The 24,522-nt window shown below is 37.5% G+C and overlaps 1 long non-coding RNA gene across 1 annotated transcript in view; it reads left to right on the top strand.

Annotated features, from left to right (window-relative positions):
* The window catches only part of LOC118350490 (uncharacterized), a 97,275-nt gene that overhangs the window by 33,545 nt on the left and 39,208 nt on the right, over positions 1 to 24,522 (top strand). The window contains exon 2 of the long non-coding RNA XR_004804384.2: positions 20,188 to 20,333. This is a non-coding gene — a long non-coding RNA (uncharacterized LOC118350490). The remainder of the gene's footprint in view (positions 1 to 20,187; positions 20,334 to 24,522) is intronic.

Raw genomic sequence — 24,522 nt, 5'->3', positions numbered from 1 at the left:
TTCACTCATTGCTCTTCATTTCAGCTAGCCACATGGCTCATTCCCTCACTACATTTAGATCTCTGCTCAAATGTCACCTTCTCTAAGAGGCCTTTCCTGGCCATCTGATCTAAAATAAGTTATCAGTCCTCATCTTGTTCTATGCCATTGCCCTCTTTAGTTTTCTTGAAATAAGTGTTAATATTATGGTACAGCTGCTTGTTTGTGGGATTTTCCTCCCCTTGTGTCTCACCACTAAAAATCTAAAATTGAAAAGGCCCAAGAATTTGTCTGATTTGTCTATATTTCAAGTTTGTAGAACAGTTCCTAGCACATAGATATTGTATAATCTTAATTCGTATTTATTAGCATTTAAAATTTATTTTTAAACTTTTTTTTTTTTTTTTTTTAGTTTGGGCAGTAGTAGAAAGGATACCACTGCCTGACATCTGTGTCTTAAAAGTTTAGCTTTGCCTCTTACTGGCTTTTTTGGTTGCTTGTTTTGTTTGAACCTTTTTGGAATTTCCCCACAGTCCGTTTTCTGTGAAGCCTGGCCTGGGCACTTGCCTGCAGTGCACTCTGGGGCTTGCCAAGGCCCTGTGGTCCCTAATGAATCTCAAGGCCAAGGGGATGGGCGGAATTCCAGCTCCACGTGAAGTAAGTGCAGCTGGGAAGGCTGCAGAGTGAGCCCAGGAAACTGCAGTCGCCACTGTTTCCCCCAGACCACACGAGGGTCACAGGGGGGAAAACTAGACTGCAGGAAGGACCCAGCGGAAAAACACCTGGAGTTTTAAATCCAATTATTGCCCAATTATTTCAAGCTTCTGTTAAAGATGCAGGGGAGGTAAAATGGAAATTAGTTGTGTTTATTTACACAGTGATATAATTGACATGTTATATTCATTTCAGGTATACAATGATTTGAAATATGTAGTATTTGCAAAAGATGATCGCAATAGGTCTAGTTAACCTCCATCAGCACATTGTTAGTTTTTTTTCTTGTGTTGAAAGTTTTTAAGATTTAACTTAGCAACTTTTTAATATATAATATTGTTAACTATACTCACCATACTATTCATTCCATCTCCAGGACTTACTTATTTTATAACTAGAAATTTGTACCTATAGGTCACCTTCACCCATTTTTTACCCCCCTTCTCTGTATCTGTGAGTTCCATATTTTGTTTTGTATTTGGATTCCACACATAAGATCATAGAGCATTGTCCAACTTCTCTCATGTAGCGTATTGCCCTCAAAGTCCATCCATATTTTTGCAAATAGCAGGATTTCCTTCCTTTTTATGGCTGAGTAATAATCCGTTACACATATTTTCCACAACTTCTTTATTTTTTTATATGTAGATGGACACAGGTAGTTTCCACATCTTGGTTTTTGTAAATAAGATGGTAGCAAACATAGGCGTGCATATATCTTTTTGAGTTAGTGGGTTTTTTTCCTTTGGATAAATACCCAGAAGTAGAATTGCTAGATCATACGGTAATTCTATATTTAATTTTTTGAGGAACCTCCTTATTGTTTCCCATAGTGGCAGTACCAATTTATATTTCCCACCAACAGTGCACAAAGTATTCCCTATTCTCCACATCCTTGCCAACACTTGTTGCTCATTGTTTTTTTGAGAATAACCCTTCTAATAGGTGTGAGACAGATTTATCTTTCTTAGCACTCTATGGGCCTCCTAGATTTGGATGTCTGTTTTCTTCCTCAGGTTAGGGGAGTTTTGGGCCATTATTTCTTTCAAGGAGTGCCTGGGTGGCTCAGCTGGTTAAGCATCTGACTCTTGATTTTGGCTCAGGTCATTATCTCAGAGTTGTGAGATTGAGCCCTGCATTGGGCTCCATGCTGAGCATGAAACCTGCTTGAGATTCTCTTTCTCCCTCTGCCTCTTCCCACCCTACTTCTAAAAAGTCTGCCCTTTAGACTATAGCTATGAAGGTAAGCTAATAGGCTTTTTCACGGAAACATAGGGACTTTAATCTACTGTCTCTCTACTCTGCCCTGGGGTGGGACCTAGTAAAAATTCTTTCTCTGTTTGTTATAGTCCTGTGGGACCCACATACGTAAACCCCATTGGCCACCAGATCCAGGCAATCAAATTATGTCTTCTGGGCAGTAGCCACAAAAACCAGAGCTCCAGACATAGGCATGATGGCTTTCCTGGAGATACTGTTGAGCTGGAATGAGACAGAGGAAGAGCACAAAGATAGTATTTGCCAGCCTCTGTAGTCTTTGCAGAGTATTTCACTAGGCCCCTAGATGTGTGTTAAATTAGATGCCTGCCCCTTAGGCTGATGCTTTAAGATAAGCAAATAGATCTTTTTCCCAGAGCAACTGGGCATTTTAGTCCACTGCCTTTGTGCTAGGCTCCATGAGTGCTCACAAATCCTTAAGAACAGTGTCTCAGTACAGTAAAGCCTTGTGGGTCTTATGGATGCAAATCCTACTGACTTTCAAAACTAGATGTTTTAGGGTCTCGTCTCTTATGTACACTTAAAATTGGATTACCAGATGCAGGGTTCAAATCCTCTGTTCCTTAGAGAGAGACTTGGGTTGTGGCCATCCTCCTGATTGTGGGTTGCCATTCAGGTGGTGTGGCTTATGGCAAAATTGTCTCAACCTCTCCTATTCATTTCAATGTGTGTTTTTTTTTCTCATCTGCTTGATGTGTGGGAGTCATTCATCTAGTTTTTGGATTTCTTTCAGAGCAAATTATTCTGTGTATAGCTATAGATTAGGCATATCTGTGGGAAGAGGTGAATTTAGAGTCCTCCTGAGTTGCTGTCTTGAACCAGAACTCAATAAATATATATTTAATGAATGAGTTAATTAACAAAAGTAGTTTAATTCAATGAAATATATATATATAGGCTGCCTATTATGTCATAATCATTGTAGGAGGTTCTTCAAGCTATGAAAAGAATAAGATATGGTTTTCTTTCTAGGCAGGGGAGGCTCCCATGCCAATGGATAAAAATAGAATCCATACTCCTGCATGTGCTATAAATATGTGCTAGTGGCAACATAGGGATATTCACACTGGTGTATTTTAAGGAAGTTTCTAATATATACTTTTATTAACATGGAACATACAGTAGATGGGTTTTTCAACATCTCTTTGCAACTTCTTTGTACCTTTCTTGGCAACAAAAGCTGGAAGGCTAATAGTATTTTCTAAACTCTTGCAGTTAAGCTTCTGTATGCAATTTAAATTTGTCAATCAGATGCTTATATAGGACACCATAACTCAGAACTGATTTAAGGGGGAAAAGAATCACTGGTACATGACCTGTTCACACTGCTGGCATGGACTGAGCAGATACTATAAGACTCTGAAGTCAGCAGTTCCTACAGCCACTTTTCAATCCTAATATCACTGTGCTTACTGTAATCTGTACCCTAAACTTCTTTATTACTTCATTTGGGTGCCGTTGCCATAGTTTTTGAAGTAATTTTTGTTGGGTATACCATTCTAGATTGACTATACATCACTCTCCACCTATTTTTAAAGATGTTGCTATACGTATTTTCACTTGCATAATTTCTAATGAGAATTTTGCTCTTTTTTTATCTTTGTAAATAACATGTATTTTTTTCCTCTGCCTGCTTTTAAGATTTTCTCTTTATCACTGGTTGTGAGCAATTTGATTATGATGTGCCTTAGTGTAGTTTCTTCAGACTTCTTGTGCTTGGGATTCATTGATCTTTTTGCCACTGTGGATTCATTAATTTTGGAAAATTTTGAACAATTATTCCTTTAAATATTTTCCACCTCCTTTGAAGTTGTCCCCAGAGCCTACTGATGCTTCATTTTGTTTTCTATTATTCTATTTTTTTTCTCTGTTTCATTTTGGATATTTCCTATTACTGTGTTCAAGTTCACTAATCTTTTCTCGTTTAATATTCCTTAAGTCTTAGTGTATTTTTTTTATCTCACCTGTGATAGGCAGAATTCTAAAATGGCCCCCCGAGAGTTTTTGCCTAATCTCCAGAACTGTGAATATGAAGAGATATCAGGTTCCCAATTATGTAATGCTACATAACAAAAGGAATTTTTCAGATGTAGTCAAAGTTACTAGTCAATTGACTCTGGGTTAGTCAAAAGGGAGACTACCTGGGTGGGTCTATGTAATTATAGAAGTCTTTAAAATAAGTGAATTCTTCAGGATTGTTATCAGATGAAACCAGAGATATATGAAGCACATGAAGGATTGAGGGTACTGTTGCTGGCTTGACGATAGAGGGATTCATATAAAAAAGATCTAAAAGTAGCCTCAAGGCTCCCAGTAGCCTCTGGTTCATGGCAAGCAAATGGAGACCTCAGCCTTATACCCACAAGAAACTTGATTTTGCAAACTACCTGAGTGATCTTGAAATTGAGTTCTTCCTCAGAGCCTCAAGATAAGAGTCTAGACCAGCCAGTAGCATAATATCAGCTATCTGAGACACTAATCATCTACCCTAACCAGTCCCTCCTGGACTTCTGACCCATAAAACTATGTACTAATAAGTAGGTGTTGTTTTAAGCTAGTAAAATGGAAGCAATGGAAGACCAGTATATCATACTTTATAATTTTTATCTCTAGAAGTTTATTTGGTGTCTTCTTTTATATCTTCCTGTCTCTACTTAAAATTTTAAGCATAAGGAATGTTATTACAAAATTGTTTTAAGGTTCTTTTTTATTATAAAAATTGTTTAATGTTCTGCTAGTTCTAATATCTTTGTTAGTTCTGTGTCAGTTTCATTTGTTTGATTTATCTATTATTCATTGTGAATTAATATTTTTTTTTTGTTTTTCATGCCTCATAATTTTTGATTAGATGCCATACATGATAGATACTTTGTTGGGTGCTAGACATTTTTCTTTTCCATAGCTCTTCTGAGTTTTGTTCTGGGGATACAGTTAGTTTACTTAGTAACAGTTGGATTATTTCAGGTCTTGCCTTTAATATTTGTAAGGCAGCACCAGAGTTGTATTTAGTTTAGTACTATTATTATTTTTTTCACTCAGAGGCAAAACCTTCTAAGTACTCTACCGGTTCCTTGTGAGTTATAAGGTTTTCCAATTTAACTGGTGAGAATACATGCTATTCCTGGTTCTCCGTAAGTACTAAGATACTATCTCTTATTCTTTCAAGTGGCTCTTTTTCTGGTAATTTTCACAAATGCATGAGCTGATCTATGCTCAGGTTTTGAGAATTTAGACTTCTCTGTGAAGCTTGTTCCTCTCTGGTATTCTTATTCTGCAAACTCTAGCCTCCTTTGTCTGCTTGGATTCCCATCTCTGTTTCTTAAATTCAAACATTCTACTAGGCTCCACCCAGGCTCCTTTTCCCTGTGCCATAGCATGGAAGTTCTCTAACTGGGCAATTATAGTGATTACCTCATTTGTTTCTTATCTTTCAGGAATTATTGGGGCCTTCATTGCCTAATGTCTACTTTCTTGAAAACTGTCGTTTCATTTGTTTTCTGCAGCTTGTGTGTGTGTGTTGTTTCAGGTTCAGTCATAAATCTGTTTACTCCATCTTAGCCAGAAGTCTTTCATTGATCTTTTGACATTTGGTGGTTTGTTGCAATACACTGCTCAAATCTAGAAAACATTTCTTGTTAATAAGTATATATTGTAAGGCATAAGTCAATGAATGGCATGTATGGTGTACCACATTTATTTACACATTTAGTTCCATGTTGTTTTGATATACAATTAGAATTAGACTACTATTCAAACCAGATTAAAGTTGCCATTAGAGCATAGTGGAGACGGAGATCCCTGGGTGGCTCAGTGTTTTAGCACCTGCCTTCAGTCCAGGGTATGATCCTGGAGTCCCCTGATCAAGTCCCCTGATCAGTGCCACATCGGGCTCCCTGCATGGAGCCTGCATTCTCCCTCTGCCTGTGTCTCTGCCTTTCTCTCTGTGTCTCTCATGAATAAATAAATGAAATCCTTAAAAAAAAAAGTGGAGAAAAAGGCAAGTTGTGAGAATGATCAGGAATTGGCAGGAAAAGATATGGCAAAAATAAAATGATGAGAAAGGAGGAGGACATATTGTAAAAATCAATGTGGTAGTAGTGTAAGAGGAGGAATTCATTATGTAATGAATATGTGTTTTCATGTGCATGGGGTAAGGCTATTCTCTTTTTTCTATGTCTCTGTACTACTCACTTCTATACATGCATCTTTCCTACCTGCATTTATAGGCATATAGCTCTAAATAGAGGATATGATAAATGAGGATGGTTGTTCATTCCTTTAATAAGTAATTTTTATTTGTTATCTATTCTAATTGAGGCTATGATAAAAGATGCAAGTCTTAATAAGGTAGATACAGTTCTTCATCCAAAGGATGGTAGAGTCTAGCAAGGGGGACAGATAATAGACTGTAACAACAGACTTTGTTGCTAAGCTAAGTGCAAACAGGGCACTAATGGAGCCATAGAATGCCACCTATTCCAGAGCTGGGTTGGAGGTGCTCAAGGAAAGCATCTCTGAGGCGAGATTTGAAAGATGAAGAATTGGGTAAATAAAGGGGGAGAGGGAGGAAGGGAAGGGTGTTCCAGGCAGAGGCAACAAGGCTAGTGTCAACAGAGAATGGTTTTGCAGAATGGCAAAGCTCAATATGGGTGAAGCAAGCACTGTAGGAGGTAAGGGAATTTATTGGAAAATTTGAGAAATTTGGGGGTAGTTTTGGCACTTTCCAGGTGTTAATGTGAATGGTGGCTAGAGTCTAACAAGCATCCACCCTAAGGATTCCTAGTCATGTTTCCTGGATATAAACCTGTCTGCAGAAGAGACACTGAGTGGGAAATGAGATCTTTTTCTTATATTGGTTTTCCTGGGTAAATCCCTCTCTCATCATTTTATAGCTAGGAGCATACCGACTACATGATAAAATGGGGGATTCTTATAGACTTTATGTATGTATTCTGACAGATTGTAGAAACTCAAGACAGTGTTTTTATCTATTTCAAATAGTTGGACATGTTGCTTGTGACTTTTGCAAATGAAGAAATATTTTGTGATTTATTTTGCAAATAAAGCCTGGGCAATATGAAGCAATGGATAGGTGACTATGTCTTGAAAAGTTTTGTTTTTCAGAAGAATATTTGGTTTTCTTTTGAGCTTTGGGTGGGGCATTTGTGTGTCTTAAGCATCTGTTTCTTGGTCTGCAGGAATAAAGGAGTGAGGATGTAATAGCAGTCAAGGTATAACAAGTGAGGATGTATCACAGTGACTCATATTTTGGCATTTTAGAACATAAGCCAAGCAATTTTTTAATTGTCCAAATGTGTAGAGTGCTAGGAACAGGGTAAATTACCTTCTTCGATCACTCAAGCAGTTATAAATCATTGATTAAATATTTAAAGTTCTTTCTGTTATTTAGAGAAGGCCGATAACTTTAAATTTGCATAATATCTCATAATAGTTTATTAAAAAATGATGCACAATGTGGAAAGCAATATATCATTTAAATTACTTATGAAGTAAAAGGATTCACCTTCCCCTGCCTTGTGGTTTATTGGAATAATTTTGATTGTAAAATAGTATTTTCTTTAAGAGAATTTGTACATATTTTTGTATTAGTTTTCCAGATATAAAATGAGGAAAGGAAAGAATAATTGTAAATTCTCTATCCACTGGTGACCAGTCATTCCAGACAACAGAGGTAATATTAGCGTGATTGTCTTGAGCATCTGTCTGGGCTCAAATTGGAGCTCTGCAATTCCAGCTGTAGACTTGAGCTTGTTATCTAAACTTTCTAAGCATCTGACCATCAGTTTGCCCACCTGTGGCACAGGCATTTCAATAACACTTTTATTGTAAGATTGCATTGAGAATTAAATTAGTTTTTTCATGCTAGTACTAGGCATATATTAGAGGCTCAATACATGTTGACTATTATTATTCTTATTAGCTTATAGTGTGGTTAAATGTTTTGGCTCCCTCTGAGATCTTTATGAAAACTATGGATGGTTCTTCAGAAAAAAATACTTGTGCTCTGGACATTTTACATGTATTTTCAAGAGTCTCACCAACCCCTTGAGGCTTTTTCATAATTAAGAGCTGATAAGAGGGGGTTACATCCAGTATACATGGGGAGAAATTAGATGGATAAGAACAAGAATGTTTATATATAAGAAAAATTGGTAAATTTGATAATGGGAAGATATGGGGTTCCCTTCTGTTGGTATCTATTTTCTCATTGAAATAAGAAATGAGAGCTGTTGGTTGAGAATAGGTAAAGTAGGGAGTGTTGGAGCCCTAAGGAGAGAAAAATGAAAAATCGGGAGAATGAGAAAATGAATTGCATAGGGGAAATAGAGCAGGATTGCCAGGCAGTGCTGGGGCCCACTGGAGATTTTTTTTTAAGATTTTATTTATTTATTCATAGAGATGCAGAGAGAGAGAGAGAGAGAGAGAGAGGCAGGCAGAGACACAGGCAGAGGGAGAAGCAGGCTCCATGCAGAGAGCCTGACATGGGACTCGATCCAGGGTCTCCAGGATCACGCCCTGGGCTGCAGGGGGCGCTAAACCGCTGCGCCACCGGGGCTGCTCCCACTGAAGATTTGTGACCACAAATTCAAAAAGAGACCAGACAACTGTTTAAGTACAAATGCAGAATAGAAAGATGATTGAGGGTAATCAGGCTTAGGTATTTCCAGATGAGTATCATGGAAAGAGAGGCAAGGGAATTGTGATATAATATTTCTCAGGTGACTTCACCTATCCCTTGTTACAGGCTTTGGAGAATCATGAGCCATGGGGTGACATGCAGACCCTCTGTTACTGGGAAGTGGTAGGATATCCATCGTGGCAGAAGGGCAGGAGTAACCTCCCTTCCTCCTACTTCTCCATTCCTCTCTTCCTTATTAGGAGCCAGAGGGCTCAGAATCTTCATCTGCTGGGCCTTGTAGGGAGGAAATGCCTTTCTGAGATGGGGCAGGGAGGGAATCTGTACTCTAGAATAGATATTTGTGCCTTTTTCTAACTATTACTATCTTAAGTAACTATATTATACCTAATTCCATCTTAGGGAACTACATTTCTGACAAGAGAGTGTTCTGTTGTATTTTCAAAGCATTCTTTGATAATCTAAGTATTTATGCCTTTAATAAAACATTTTACAAGAAGCACTTTGTCTATAGAAATGCAGCATGAGCTGCATTTCTGTTGACTTAAAGGGGGAAAATATATGCCTTATTTCACTTGCCTTAAAGCCTAGGAAAATAAAAATAAATGAAGATAAGGGGTATAACTTTCCTTGCTCTTTTTAGAAAAGTGTTCTAAATTTCTCTATGTATTTGACTCCACTGGTAGCATTTTATTTTCTCCATCAACTTATTTCTGCTAAACCCTTGAGAACAGGAGTTGCTAGCAGTTTCTTTCAGATCACTGCCAGAACTTGCACTATAATAGAACATAACCTAGGGAAGCCACAGGACCGAAGGAAAGCCAACAGTTTCTGCCCCTATCACCTCCAAAGGATCTGGGTTTCTCCTTTCAAGACTGAGTTCTAGGAGTACTCTTTCACTTCCTCTTATGTAGAGACCTTTGTTTCTCAAGCAAAAACTATTTTACCAGCTGGTGTGGAAATCCAGTGCATATCCTACTCAGGCAGGAAATTGAGAGTGTGCTCTTTTCTGCTATCCACTGTAGAGAAGCAACATGAGATGATAGTGGGAAAAGGTAGGCTTTCAAAGTCAGCCAGACATGTGCTAGAATATTGATTTCTTGCAATTTGTAGTAATTTTTCTGAGTTTGACCTGTAATTGAGGATTTTATTTTCTCCTCCTCATCATCTTTGTTGTCATCTTCCTTCTCCTCCTCTAGCTCCTACTTCCTTTCCAGGGTATTCTAGCTACAGACGACAAAAGCATTGGTGTCATAGTAGTTTCAACCATAATAAGGATTTAGTGGCTTGTGAAAGTGGAAGTCGCAGGTAGGACAGCTTTCAAATAACTTAATCTTATGGCCCCTACTTCCAGTTTTTATATTTTTTAGCCCTTCTCTCTTTTGTATACTGAATTCATTCCCAGGTTGGCAGCAGTTCAGGGCTTTGCATCACAAAGAACAATTTTTGAGGAATGTCCAGAATGTCTTCCAGAAGGTGAGGAAGAACTTTTGCAGAAGCCCCAGGAAGCCTCTCCCTGGTATCAGTGGGTCACATGACAATTTACTAACCTCTGGAAAAGAGGATGAGATTTCTTTTATTTTTGTTTTCTTTTTTACTTAAATTAGCCAACATATAGTGTATCATAAGTTTCACATGTAGAATTCAACAATTCTTCAGTTGCATATAACATCCTGTGATCCTCACATCACCTGCCCTCCTTAATGCCCATCACTCAGTTACCCCATCCCCCACCCCCCCTCCTCTCTAGCAACCCTCAGTTTATTTCCTATAGTTTAGAGTCTTTCATGGTTTTTCTCCCTCTCTGATGACTTCCCATTTAATTTCCCTCCCTTCTCCTATGATCCTCTGCTCTATTTGCTATAGTTTACATATGAGTGAAACCATATGATAATTGTCTTTCTCTGATTGACTTATTTTGCTCAGCATAATAACCCCCAGTTCCATCCATGTCAGTGTAAATGGTAAGTATTCTTTCTGATGGCTGAATAATATTCCATTTTATATATATACCACATTTTCTTTATCCATTCATTTGTTGATGGACATCTCAGCTCTTTCCACAGTTTGGCTATTGTGGACATCACGTCTATAAACATTGGGGTGCAGATGCCCCTTCGGATTAAAACATTTGTATCTTTGTGGTAATATGGAGTACTACAATTGCTGGATCATAGAGTAGATCTATTTATAGCTTCTTGAGGAACCTCCATACTGTTTTCCAGAGTGGCTGTACCAGCTTGAATTCCCACCAAAAGTGTAAGAGGGTTTCCCTTTCTCTGCATCCTTGCCAACATTTATTATTTCCTGACTTATAAATTTTAGCCCTTCTGACTGATGTGAAGTGGTATCTCACTGTGATTTTGAGGTGTATTTCCCTGATGCCAAGTGAAGTGAAGCATTTTTCTGTGTCTGTTGGCTATTTTTATGTCTTCTTTGGAGAAATGTCCATTTATGTCTTCTGCCCATTTCTTGACTGGATTATTTGTTTTTTTAGGGTGTTGAGTTTGATAAATTCTTTATAGATCTTGGATACTACCCACTTATCTAATATGTCATTTGCAAATATCTTCTTCCATTCTGTAGGTTGCCTTTTAGTTTTATTGACTGTTTCCTTTGCTGCGCAGAAGCTTTTTATCTTGATGAAGTCCCAATCATGCATTTTTGCTTTTATTTCCCTTGTCTTTGGACATGTGCCTAGCAAGAAGTTGCTGTGGCTGAGGTCAAAGAGGTTACTGCCTGTGTTCTTCTCTAGAATTTTGATGGGTTCCTGTCTCATCGGTCTTTCATCCATTTTGAGTTTACCTTTGTGTATAAGAAAATGGTCCAGTTGCATTCTTCTATGTGTGGCTGTCCAGTTTTCCCAGCACCATTTGTTGAAGAGACTGTCTTTTTTCCATTGGATATTCTTACCTGTTTGAAGATTAGTTGACCACAGAGTTGAGAGTACATTTCTGTGTTCTCTGTTCCATTGATCTATGTGTCTGTTTTGTGCCAGTACCATAGTGTCTTAATGATTACAACTTTGTAATACAGCTTAAAGTCTGAAATTGTGATGCCACCAGCTTTAGTTTTCTCTTTCAACATTCCTCTGGCTATTTGGGGTCTTTTCTGGTTCCATACAAATTTTAGGATTATTTGTTCCAACTCTGTGAAAACTGTTGATGGTATTTTGATAGGGATTGCACAAAAATGTGTAGATTGCTCTGGGTAGCACAGACATTTTCACAATATTTATTCTTTCAACCCATGAGCATGGAATATTTTCCCATCTCTTTGTGTCTTCCTCATTTCTCTCATAAGTGTTGTGTAGTTTTTAGAATACAGATCTTGTACCTCTTTGGTTAGATTTATTCTTAGGTGTCTTATGGTTTTAGATGCAATTATAAATGGGATTGATCCCTTAATTTCTTTTACTTCTATCTCATTGTTAGGGTATAGAAATGCAACTGATTTTTGTGTGATTGAATTTATATCCTGCCACATTGCTGAAATCATATATGAATTGGAGTGGAGTCTTTTAGGTCCTTCCTCTCTTTCTTTTCTTTTCTTTTCTTTTCTTTTCTTTTCTTTTCTTTTCTTTTCTTTTCTTTTCTTTCTTTTCTTTTCTTTTCTTTCTTTCTTTCTTTCTTTCTTTCTTTCTTTCTTTCTTTCTTTTCTTTCTTTCTTTCTTTCTTTCTTTCTTTCTTTCTTTCTTTCTTTCTTCTTTCTTCTTAATATTTTATTTATTCATGAGAGACACAGAGAGAGAGGCAGAGAGATAGACAGAGGGAGAAGCAGGCTCTCTCAGAGGGAGCCTGATGTGGGACTTGATCCCAGGATCCTGGGATTTTGTCCTGAGTAGAAGGCAGATGCTCAACCACTGAACCACCCAGGTGTCCTACTTTTGGGTTTTTCACATACAGTATCATGTCATCTGCGAAGAGTGAGAATTTGGCTCCTTCTTTGCCAATTTCAATGTCTTTTAATTCTTTTTATTGTCTGATTTCTGAGGCTAGGACTTCTAGTACTATACTGAACAAAAGTGGTGAGACTGGGCATAACTGTCATGTTCCTAACCTTAGGCAAAAAGCTCTATTTTTCCCCATTGAGAACGATATTCGTTGTGGGCTCTTCATAGTTGGGTTTTTTGATATTGAGGTATTTTCCCTACATTCCTACACTGTACAGAGTTTTAATCAAGAAAGGATCCTATATTTTGTCAAATACTTTTTCTGCATCAATTGAGAGGATCATATGGTTGTCCTTTCTCTTATTAATGTGATGTATCATGTTAATTGATTTGCAAATTTTGAACCAACCTTGCAGTCCAGGAATAAATCCCACTTGGTTGTGGTGAATAATCCTTTTAATGTGCTGTTGGAGCCTATTGGGTAGTATTTTGGTGAGAATTTTTGCATCCATGTTCATCAGGGATATTGGCCTGTAATTCTCCTTTTTGTTGGGGTCTTTGTCTTGTTTGGGATCAAGGTAATGCTGGCCTCATAGAATGAGTTTGGAAATTTTCCTTCTATTTCTATGTTTTGAAACAGATTCAGAAGAATAAATATTAGTTCTTCTTTAAATGTTTGGTAGAATTCCTCTGGGAAGCCATCTGGCCCTGGACTCTTTTTTTTTGGGAGATTTTTTTATTACGGCTTCAATTTTCTTGCTGGTTATGGGTCTGCTCAGGTTTCCTGTTTCTTCCTGTTTCAATTTTGATAGTTTATATATGTTTCCAGGAATGTATCCATTTCTTCCAGATTGCCTAATTTGTTGGCATATAGTTGCTTATAATATTTTCTTATAATTGTTTGTAGTTTCCTGGTGTTGATTGTGTTCTCTCCTCTTTCATTCATGATTTTATTAATTTGAGTACTTTCTCTTTTCTTTTTAATAAGTCAGGCTAGGGGTTTATCAATCTTATTAATTCTTTAAAAAAAAACAGCTTCTAGTCTCATTGATTTGTTCTACTGTTCTTTTGGTTTCTATTTCACTGATTTCTGCTCTAATCTTTATTAGTTCTCTTCTGCTGGATTTAGGCTTTATTTGCTCTTCTTTTTCCAGCTTCCTTAGATGTAAGGTTAGATTGTGTATTTGAGACTTTTCTTATTTCTTGAAAAAGGCTTGTATTCTTTTTTTTAAAAAAGATTTTATTTATTTATTCATGAAAGACAGAGAGAGAGAGAGAGAGAGAGAGAAAGAGAGGCAGAGACATAGGCAGAGGAAGAAGCAGATTCCCTACAAGGAGCCCAGTGCAGGATTTGATCCCAGATCCCAGGATCACACCCTGAGCCAAAAGCAGATGCTCACACTGCTGAGCCACCTAGGCATCCCAAAGGCTTGTATTCTTATATACGTCCCTTTTTGGACAGGCTTCACTGCATTCCAAAGGTTTTGAAGAGTTGTGTTTTCATTTTCATTTACTTCCATGAATTTTTAAAAAATTCTTCTTTAATTTCTTGATTGACCCACTCATTCTTTAGTAGGATGTTCTTTAACCTCCATGTAATTGTGTTTCTCCCAAATTTTCTCTTGTGATTGAGTTCTAGTTTCAAAGCATTGTGTTCTGAAAATATACAGGGAATGATCTCAATCTTAGTACCAGTTGAGACCTGATTTGTGAACCAGTATGTGATATATTTGGAGAATGTTTAATGTGCCCTTGAGAAAAATGTGTATTCTTTTGCCTAGGATGGAATGCTCTGTATATATCTGTGAAGTCCATGTGGTCCAGTGTGTCATTCAAAGCCCTTGTTTCTTTGTTGATCTCTGCTGAGTTAATCTGTCTATTGTTGCTAGTGGGGTGTTAAAGTCCCCTACTATTATTGTATTATTATCAGTTGTTTCTTTAATTTTGTTATTAATTGGTTTATATAATTGGCTGTTTTCAAGTTAGCATAAATATTTATAATAGATCTTCTTGTTGGATAAACCCTTTAAATATGATATAGTGTCTCTCTTCATCTCTTACTACAATCTTTGGTTTAAAATCTAATTTGATGTGAGGATTGCTATCCCAGCTTTCTTTTGATGTTTGCTAGCATGACAAATGATCTCCATCCACTCACTTTCAATCTGGAGGTATCTTGAGTTCCTCTGGGACCCCAACAATTGTAATATTGTTTCACTTTATGGTATCACTGATTTCTTGAAGCCTCCTCTCTCATGGCCCATTAGTTGTTTTTCTCTTTTACTCAGCTTCCTTCCTTTCCATCCTTTTGTCTTCTATGTCATTGACTCCTTTTTCTGCTTTATTTACCTTTTAGAGCATCCATTTTAGATTGTATCTCAATTAAAGCATTTTTAATTTTGGCCTGATTATATTTTATTTCTGCACTAAGAGATTATCTGATGTCTTTTATGCTTTTTTCAAGTCTAGCTAGTAACTTTATAATCATTATCTTGAATTCCAGCTCTGATATTTTACTTATATCCATATCAATTAGATCTGTGGCAGAGAGTATTGCCTCTGTTCTTTCTTTTGTTGTGAATTCCTTCTTCTAGTCATTTTGCCCAGAAAAGAATGGATGCACGAGAAAACAAAATAAAAAATATCAACTATGACCCAAGTGAAATACATACTAGACAAATCCAAAGAGGTCAGAAACCAAAAAAGAAAAGAAAAAGAAAGAAAAAAGGGGAAAAGGAGAGAATATAATCTCCCAGGTGGATGAAACAGAGTGATCCACTTGGTCCTAGGTGTATTTTGGTCTGTTAGAGGACACTACATCTCAAAATTGTAGAAAGTCAAACACACACACACACACACACACACACACACACACACACAAGTTGAGTACAGCAAAAGAATATATGTATAAAATGTAAGTATAAAAATGAAAGTTAAAAAAGACTTAAAAACAAAAAATTGATAAGAAACTAATTGAAAAGGAAAAAAAGAAAAAAGAAAAGGAAAATTTTAAATTGAAAGATAAAAGAATCATAAGAAAAAACTCTCATATTCTATATACTATTTCCCTTAGTGTTGGAGTTTTGCAGTTCTGTGTAATCCATAAACTTGGTATTCACCTCATGTTCTAGCTGGTCTTCTGGGAGAGGGGCCTGCTGTTCTGATTATCAGGGGTCTCTGCCCGAACGGAGTTGCACCACCCCTTGCTGGGAGTCTGGGCTCAGTGTAAGCTGCTTTGGGTTGCTCTATGAGGCTATTGTTCCCTGAAGTCTTTCCATGCTGCTTTAGAGGATAAAAATAAAAATAACCGTCACCCAATCTCCAGCCTTGGAGCTGAAAGATTGTGGCCCCCCTCTCTTCAGCAAACCCTCAGGGAAAAGTAGTCTTTAGTTTTGTGTGGACCAAACTCTACAGACTCACTCGATGTGCACTTGTGCCGCTCCTCCTGGGGGAGAGAGGAGGGTTGCCTCAGGCCTGCCACTTGCACGGCCCCCACTTGGAGATGGGTTGCCCAATCCTGCAGTTTGACAAACCAAACTGACAGCCTATTCCTGGACTCCCTGACCATAGCTGGTTTCCCTGCTCCAATGCTTGGGAACTCTGCTGGCTCAAGTACCCTCGTTCTTTCTGTGACCCCAAGTGTCCTGAGACCACGCTGTCCCACTTTGGATTGTGCCCCACTTCACCACATGAGCAGCTTTTAGGCAGGGATGTCTCTCACTGGAGCAGACTTCTAAAAGTTCCAATTTTGCCCTCCACTGCTATATCACTTTGTAGTAGCTGGCTTATGGAGGCTCCCCTTATCCCCACCATTTATCTTCCAATACATCCCCTCAGATTCACTTCTCTACACCTCCTACTTTTCAAAAAGTGGTTGCTTTTCTATTTGTAGAATTACAGCAATTCTTTTCTTACATCTCAGATTGAATTCATGGGTGTTCAGAATGATTTGACAGATATCTAGCTAAATTGAAGGGACCAGATGAAGAAGTCCTTTACTCTTCCACCATCTTGCCTCCCTCTGATGAGATTTCTTTTAGACAGCTAAGACTCATCCTAAGAACTGGAGGTGGGGTTAACTTTCTCTGAGGCTGTATAGAGGAAGAGAAAATCTATGGAAAGAAATAGAGACTTTGAAAAAAAAAAAAAAAGAAATAGAGACTTTGCTAGGAAGGAATAAGGTGGGAATGGATGACAGGTAGGTAAGAAATATCCAGTCTACCCAGAGCTCAGGCACTACTCTCTCTTAGCTCTTCTGCTTATAACAAGTAGGATCCTTCTCTATTTGGTTCCTGGTTAAGATTGCTCAGGCACCTGGTCCCAGAGGTTGCTTACATCTACCAATATCATTTTCCTGAAGTAGACTTTCTGGGCACACAGCCTATACTAGAGTCTTAGAGACTCTGCCCTCTTCCTTTGTCACTCATTCTTTCTTTGTGCTTTTGGTGGACTGGCTTTTCTGACAGGGTTTTGTACTTTCTTTCATGAATTAATTTTCTCCTTCACATTCTCACCATCTGAGGCTTCCAGGTCTCATTTGAGATTCATGTGCTCCACTCAGTGAGAACTACTTTTCCTAGGAGCTCATCATCTGGTCTTTTCTTGTTACAGACTTCAGCATCAACTTTGAAATATCTAAAATCCAACTATGTTTGATTAATCTCCACCCATTATACCAGATTATTTTCAATATCAAATTATCCTCATTGTCATCATCCAGGGACATGGACTGGGTAGAGGAGAAAATACATGGACTGCTACTGGAGTAGCATGGAAGATTCACAGCTATAATTCCATTATTGTGACAAGAATGACTTCCCAGCTTGTGGAGTGGAGGATGAGGCTCCATCTTCAACATGAAGAATTAGTCTGCTTTCTCTGTTTTGAGGAGTTGCTGCCACTGAGGAAAGGGAAAGCATTGTGTTCTTGTAATCATATACTTACCTGTGACTAATTTCAAGGAATTTTAAAGCATAGTCCCAATTTTTCAAAAACACATATTAAAAACTTATTTACTACAAGGTTGTTTTTCACTCCTGACAGCAACTATATGTCATAATCTGTCAAACTCCCTCCAGGGAGGAATATGTGTTACTGTGAATGAAGGGGCTGACACAGGCCCCTTTCTTATGTTCTCTTCCAGAGACAGTACTTTGTTTTTTTGGAAAGAATAGTGGCACTAACTTGGCACTTATAGATGCACATGTTAAGACCTTTTACATATATTTAAGACACTTATAAAAGGGTCAAGGATTCAAGGGATATTATTTTCATGTTATTATGTAGTATTAGTCAACTTTAACTGAGTGTAAGCTATGTGTGCTAAGTATTTAGGTGTATTGATTTGTTTAGTCTCCACAAACTGCTATGAGGGTAAGTGGTATTATTATTCATCTGTTTTAGTTAGGACCCAGAGAGATAAAGTAATTTGTCCAAATTAACCCAGTTGGTAAACAGAGCTGAATTAAAACTAGCACTCTGTCTCCAAAGTGTTTATTTTCACCACGTGCACCTCTTGGAAGTCTGCACTGCACCCTTTTACCACACATCCCTTGCATGGTTATATGTTGTGTTACTTCTCTTATTTTTAGGACTAGTCCTCTGTTGTCTTTCTTTCTTGGCTCCTATTCTCTCATTCCTTTTCATGATTTCAGTGTCTTTTCCATGTGGAGACAGGTTCATGCCAGCAAGGAGTGGCCTAATGGGGCCTGAGGGAAGAACCACGTAGAGTTGAGAGAGGGGTATTGAACTGGATGAAATCAGTGAATAACAATTAATTCCAGGAAATCAAAAAGATTCCAAAGGTCTAGAAAAGGGGGACCCAGAATCTTAGCAGATAGAAAGTTATATACAGTGGCCTTAGTAGGCAGTCAGACAGTTGAGTAGGGGGCCATAGACCTGTTTCTCACTTGGGCCTGTCCATCACTTGATCCACCCTATTTCTAGTTTTATTTGTGGTGACCAAAACTTTTATGTGCCCTTCCCAGCATTGTTTCTGTGACACATCTTTATTTTGCCTCCTGGTCCCACATAAAGATCCCTGCATGGGGCCTGCTTCTCCCTCTGCCTGTGTCTCTGCCTCTCTCTCTCTCTGTCTCTGTCTCTGTCTCTCTCTCTCTGTCTCTATGAATAAATAAATAAAATCTTTTTAAAAAATTAAAAAATAAAAATAGGCAATGGACCTGAATAGATGTTTTCCCAAAGAATACATACAAACAACTAACAGGTATATGGATAATCAGGGAATTGCAAATCAAACCTATAATGAGATATCACCTTATAGCTTTTAGAATATCTATTCTCAGAGGACAAGAGATTCTTTATATGAGTGAAATCGTATGGTATTTGTTTTTCTCTGACTGATTTATTTCACTCACATGTGGAATTTAAGAAACAAAACAAAGATATAAAACATACTCTTAAATACAGAGAACAAACTGATGGTTGTCAGAGGGGAGGTGGGTGGGAGGGATGGGTGAAATAGATGAAGGAGTTTAAGAGTACACCTATCTTGATGAGCACTGAGAAATGGATAGAATTTTAAAATCACATTGTACACCTGAAACTAATGTAGCACTGTTAATTATACCTGAATAAATAAAAGATGTAAAATCAGGAAAAACAAAATATTGGATGAAAAAAAAAGATAGTTAAGTGCTGGCAGGGATGAGGAGGAAAGAGAACTCTTGTACAATGTTGGTGGAATATTTTTTCCACATGGAAAACAGTATTTCTCCATGAAATTAAAAACAGATCTACCATATGATTCAGCAATCCCTTTTCTGAGTATATCCAAAGGAAACACAATTATTATCTTGAAGTGACATCTGTACTCCCATGTTTATTGTAGCATCATTCACAACAGCCAAGATGTAGGAACGACTTAATTTTCCATCAGTGGATGAATAGATCTCTCTCTCTCTTTCACATGCACATATACACACAAAGGAATATTATTCAACCTTTAAAAAGATGAAAAGGCTGTAGTTTATGAAACTATGGATGAAACTGGAGCACATTATGCTAAGTGAAATAAGCCAGAGAAAGACAAATACTGCATGCAATCACTTATATGTGAAATTTTTTTAAAAAAGGTGAAGCTCATGGAAACATAGAATTGAAAAGTGGTGGCCATGGGCTGGGGATGGGTGAAACAGGGAGAGGTTGGTTAAAGGGTGCAAACTTTGAGGTATAAGATGAATGAGGTCTGAGGTTCTAATGTATAACATGGTGACTATAATTGATAACACTGTATTGAATAATTGAAATTTTCTAAGAGGGTAATAGTTAAATATACTCACACACAAAGAAGAGGGTGAATACATGAGGTGATGGATGTGTTAATTAACTGGATGGAAGGAATCTTTTCACAGTGTGTATGTATATCAAATCATCACTTTGTATACTTTTAATACAATTTATACACAGTTGTATTTCTCAATTATACCTCAATAAAGCTGGAAAAAAGCCCAACAAACATTTTCTGGAGCCTTTTCCTGTGATGGTGACAGTGAGAGAGAGAACATGGGAGCACATTCTGTGTGAAGTTTTTTCATAGGGGTCCCTGGAATTAAAACAGAAGTAAACTTTCATCACTACATGGGATGGGATGTTATGTTTGTCTAATGAGCCCTTATATTTTCTCTCACTTTTCCATTGTCTTCAGCTGTAGGATATCTGAAGCAGGAGTATGTGTGAGAACAGAAATTTTTCTCAGAGACCAAAGGTACATGGCCTAAATGAATCATGACAAAACGCTGCCTGGTGTCTTCCCAGGTGTCACATATATGTGAGAAAAGGGACAAAGAAGAGGTAAGTATTGGGTAAGGACTATGGGAGGTTTAGTGATTTGCTGTTGCATGTTTTTATACTCTGTTGAAAATGTACAATTACATGGCATGCTGATTTAAATTCATTTTAACACCAGATATAAAATTCTCAGAAGAAAGATTACCAACTTGCCTATTTATTAAAAATCAAGCAAGCTGTGGCTGAAAATGTTTAATGAAAATAGACTCTTTGGGGGAAACCATGCTGAACTATCGTTGCTTAAGGGACTGTGTGCAGATTCCTATTATTGGCAAGGTACTCACTCCATCAGCGTGAGTGACATCCTTCTCTCCTCTGGCCTTCCGCTCCACTGGCTCGTGGCTATTACCATTCTCAAGGTTAAGCTATGAACAAGAGTGTTGTTAGTTGGAAGCCTGAGAATGTGAGAATTTCTCCCTTTTGGTCCTAATTCTGAATAATGTTCACTAGCAATTCAAGCCTTTTTTTTCCACCCATAAAACCAATGTGATTCTCATACTTCATTCTTTTTACTTACTGAGCCTCAGTTTCCTTGTTCTATTAAGTAAAGAACATAGATTTCAGAGTTTCTTTCTAGCTCTGATCTCCTGTGGTGTCTGTGACCTGACAACCTTGAGAAAAGGACAAAAGTAGTTCATCAGTGAGGAACCTCATTTTAAGTATCGGGAGTTTCTGGAAAAAAAAAATGTGTCGAAAATTGAATTTTAAACATGCCCAAAAAATGGTTTCTGAGGGAAATTTTTAGTGACCTGCTTTGGAAAGTTCTTTTCTCCAACTTTATCTAATTTGATGTGTTTTGATAGCTTGACTTAAAATAACCACTTGTCTGTTGTTTTCTGCCTATAAAATACAAACTTGTTTTGCCAGATACTTGTTAAATGGTAAAAGCATCAATAAACTCCTCAATCTCCATGGTGCTGTGTGGAAATCATCTGAAGAGAGTTGAATATATAATACTTGCCTCTGGGAGAGTGTCTGATATAGCAATTGTGTATATAATGAAGGACAAAAAAAACAAAAGAAGAAGTTATGATATTTTAATTGAGTACAAGGAATAGCAAATATCTCAAGTGATATACTGAGTAAGTTTTTATTTAGTGGAAGGGAGAAGACATCATCTCCTGTAGTAAATTAAGAGCACAGGTTGAGAGACATCAGAATTTATGAACCCACAAAGCGAAAGAGAGATGCCCTCATCGATTTGGGGAGAAGTCTTGAGCATTTGATGACATCTGGAATACTTGAAAATGTGAGCTTAACTCATCCTGAGGAAGATCCAATTTTTTTTACTATAGTAGGTGGTATAGTGTCCTCCCAAAGATGTCTATACCTATTCCCTAGAACCTGTCCCTGTGTTACCCTGAATGGGGTGAAAGGGACTTTTGCAACTGTGATTAAGGTCGGGGAAATAAAACTGCTCTAATTTTATCAGTCCTTTAAGCCAGAGAACCTTTCCTAGAGATGTGATCAATTAAAAAGGATCAGGGAGATGGGGTGTCACTGACTTTGAAAATGGAGGAAGAGGCTATGAGCTAAAGAATTCTGGTAGTCTCTAGAGCTAACAAAAACAGATTCTTCTTGAGAACTTCCAGAAAGGAATGCAGCCCTGCCAATACCTTGATTTCAGTTGACGAGATGTCTATGAGACTTCTGACCTACAGAACTGTAAGATAATTAATTTATGTTGTTTTAGGCAATTGAATTTGAAGTAATTTGTTACAGCAGCAATAGAAAAACAATATACTTACTCAAATTCATACCCACGTAAATAAAAACTCTGATGTTTGAATGTTAAATGACTTTACAAAAAAAATAAAGATTTCATCCTCAAAATCTCTTATATTATGCTCTGACATGGAAGTGTTTATGTCTTGCAATACTGAAACCAGATCAAAATAAAAATGGGGTGCTTCTTTAATTTTTCTGACCACCTGTGGTCTTTCTTTGGCTTATGCAGGCTGATCTTTTTTTGGTGTATACTGGGCTTTCTTTTGGGGATGATGGCTCTTTGCCTTTCATCACTAACTTGGCTTAAAAGCCTTTCAATTTGTACTTTGTCATTTGAATTATTTTTGTTGAGTGTTTTAAGGTTTTTATGGAGACTACAATATTCTAATCTTTTTCTTGAGATTTCTTGCTTTAACTTATGCTTGTTGTTATTTGTATGTATTTTGAATGAACTTGGTTTGCTTGGTCTTTGTTCTTTCTCCTAATGTTCAGATGCTCTTGGCCTTGAATATTGAGACAAGATCTACCCATTCACTTGAACACATTTTGTATAATTTAATATGCAAATAACTCATTATAGGGATTCCTAAGTATAGAAGCCTCCAGGCAAATATTTTCTATAGATTTCTTCTGGGTCTCCCACTTCAAGGAGACTTGATGACATATATCTAAAGACTTGCCCTTTAGTCTCTTTCATCCAAAGGATGAAAGTCTGTATCTGGAAGAGGACCTTCACACAATCATATCACCCCCCCAATCTGGGATTTCTAGTGTCCAGAACTGTGAGAAGTAAATTTCTGTTTTGTAAGCCATCCACCCTGTGGCATTTTGCTATAGCAGCCTCAAGGGATTAAGACATCCCTCTCAAATTGACTCACTTAAAAATTGTGATTATTAGGCTACAGAGAAGTCTCGTAGAAGTCCTAAAAATGCTGAACAACTAGTACGTAGGAAACGCAGGCACTAGGGTAGCATGGAATTGCTCAGCAATCAGCTCATGGACTTTCTAATACTTTATCACTTGGAAGCTTTTCTTTCTCTTTGTCTTGCAACAGTCTGAGGTTCTCAACATCTCAATACAAACTTCTAGAAGAAGAATATGATTATCTTCTACCCTCTCCCACCGTGATGGCTCCTGGGACAACCATCTTGCTTGGGACAAGAACATGGATTAAGTATGGCCATTCAGAACTGGCCCTTATTGGGGCAAAGACTGGAAATGACTCCTAGAGAAAGTGCTTTGGTGGAGCGGGACATGTCTGGTCCCCCAATTCACATGTCCCACTCCTACTGCTCCTCTTTATATCCTCTACATTTTAGGTTTTTGCCCCTCAATTGGTATAACATTTTTTTGGTATTGTTTTCCTGCTTTTACTTTAATACTCTTTTTAGAATACAACTTTGGGTTTTCTCTTTAGCAATTTCTTATTACAATTAAGACACATTCTGGCCAATATTTTATCTTGGAGGCTATTATCAGCAGACTGAGTTCATTTCTTATCTTGTCCTTACTGCCATCAGGAGCTATAAGAAGCAGGAGACATTTGATTCCATCATTTCTTGTAGCAACAGCTCCTCTGGGCTATATGACCCAGAGATTATGACCCTATTTTGAATTTTAAAATGATCATTCTGGCTGCTGTGTGATGAATATAAGTCATAACAACACACGAGACAAAGTAGCATAACCAACCTAGATGCTATTACAGTGGTCCAGGGAGGAGACAGGTGTGGCTTGGACTAGGATGGCAGAAGTGGAAGCTATGTAAAGTGATCAAATTTGGCATTTATTGTGAAATTAAAGTCAATAGTACTTGCTGTGGTTGGATGTGGAGATTGAAAGAAAGGGAGAAGTCAAGAGTAACTCCAAGTGTTTTGTGGTATTTTCAGTAAATGTGGATGTTCATTTACTTAGCCAATGAATACTTGAGAAGAAACAAGTTTAGGGAGAATGGGAAAGAATCATATCAGTTGAGCTCTTGACTTACATAATTATGCTTTGTTTGAAACATTGTCTTCATTTAACTTTGGAAAACATCTCTTGGCTTTTTTCCTGCATGCCTACCACTCATTCTGTTTCTTTTTAAAATCCTCTTTCTCTTCCCAATTCACAAAGATTATAATAATGTAAAGCTACTTCTTATTTTTTTTCTGCCTAGGTGATTCTTCATCCAATCATGTAAATACTATCTACATGTGATTTTTAAATTTATGTCTCCAGGCCAAACATCTCTAACCGCAGGATCATATATAAATAACTTCCTCACCAAGTCAACTGGTCTAATGGACATCTCAGACTCTTGACTTTACCTTTTGGGCAAAGATTGATATTTCTCAGAACTTCACATATTCTATAGCGGGCCTTTTTGATTTTTCAAACTATATCCTTAGGTTATAGACTTTTAATGTAATAAACTCACTGGCTAGGGCTTTTTCCTGGCCATTATATTCCAGATTTGTTTCA

This window comes from Canis lupus, chromosome 12 (assembly GCF_003254725.2).
Source record: "Canis lupus dingo isolate Sandy chromosome 12, ASM325472v2, whole genome shotgun sequence".
NCBI classification, from domain to species: Eukaryota; Metazoa; Chordata; class Mammalia; order Carnivora; family Canidae; genus Canis; species Canis lupus.
This window is presented reverse-complemented; position numbering and strand designations above follow the sequence as displayed.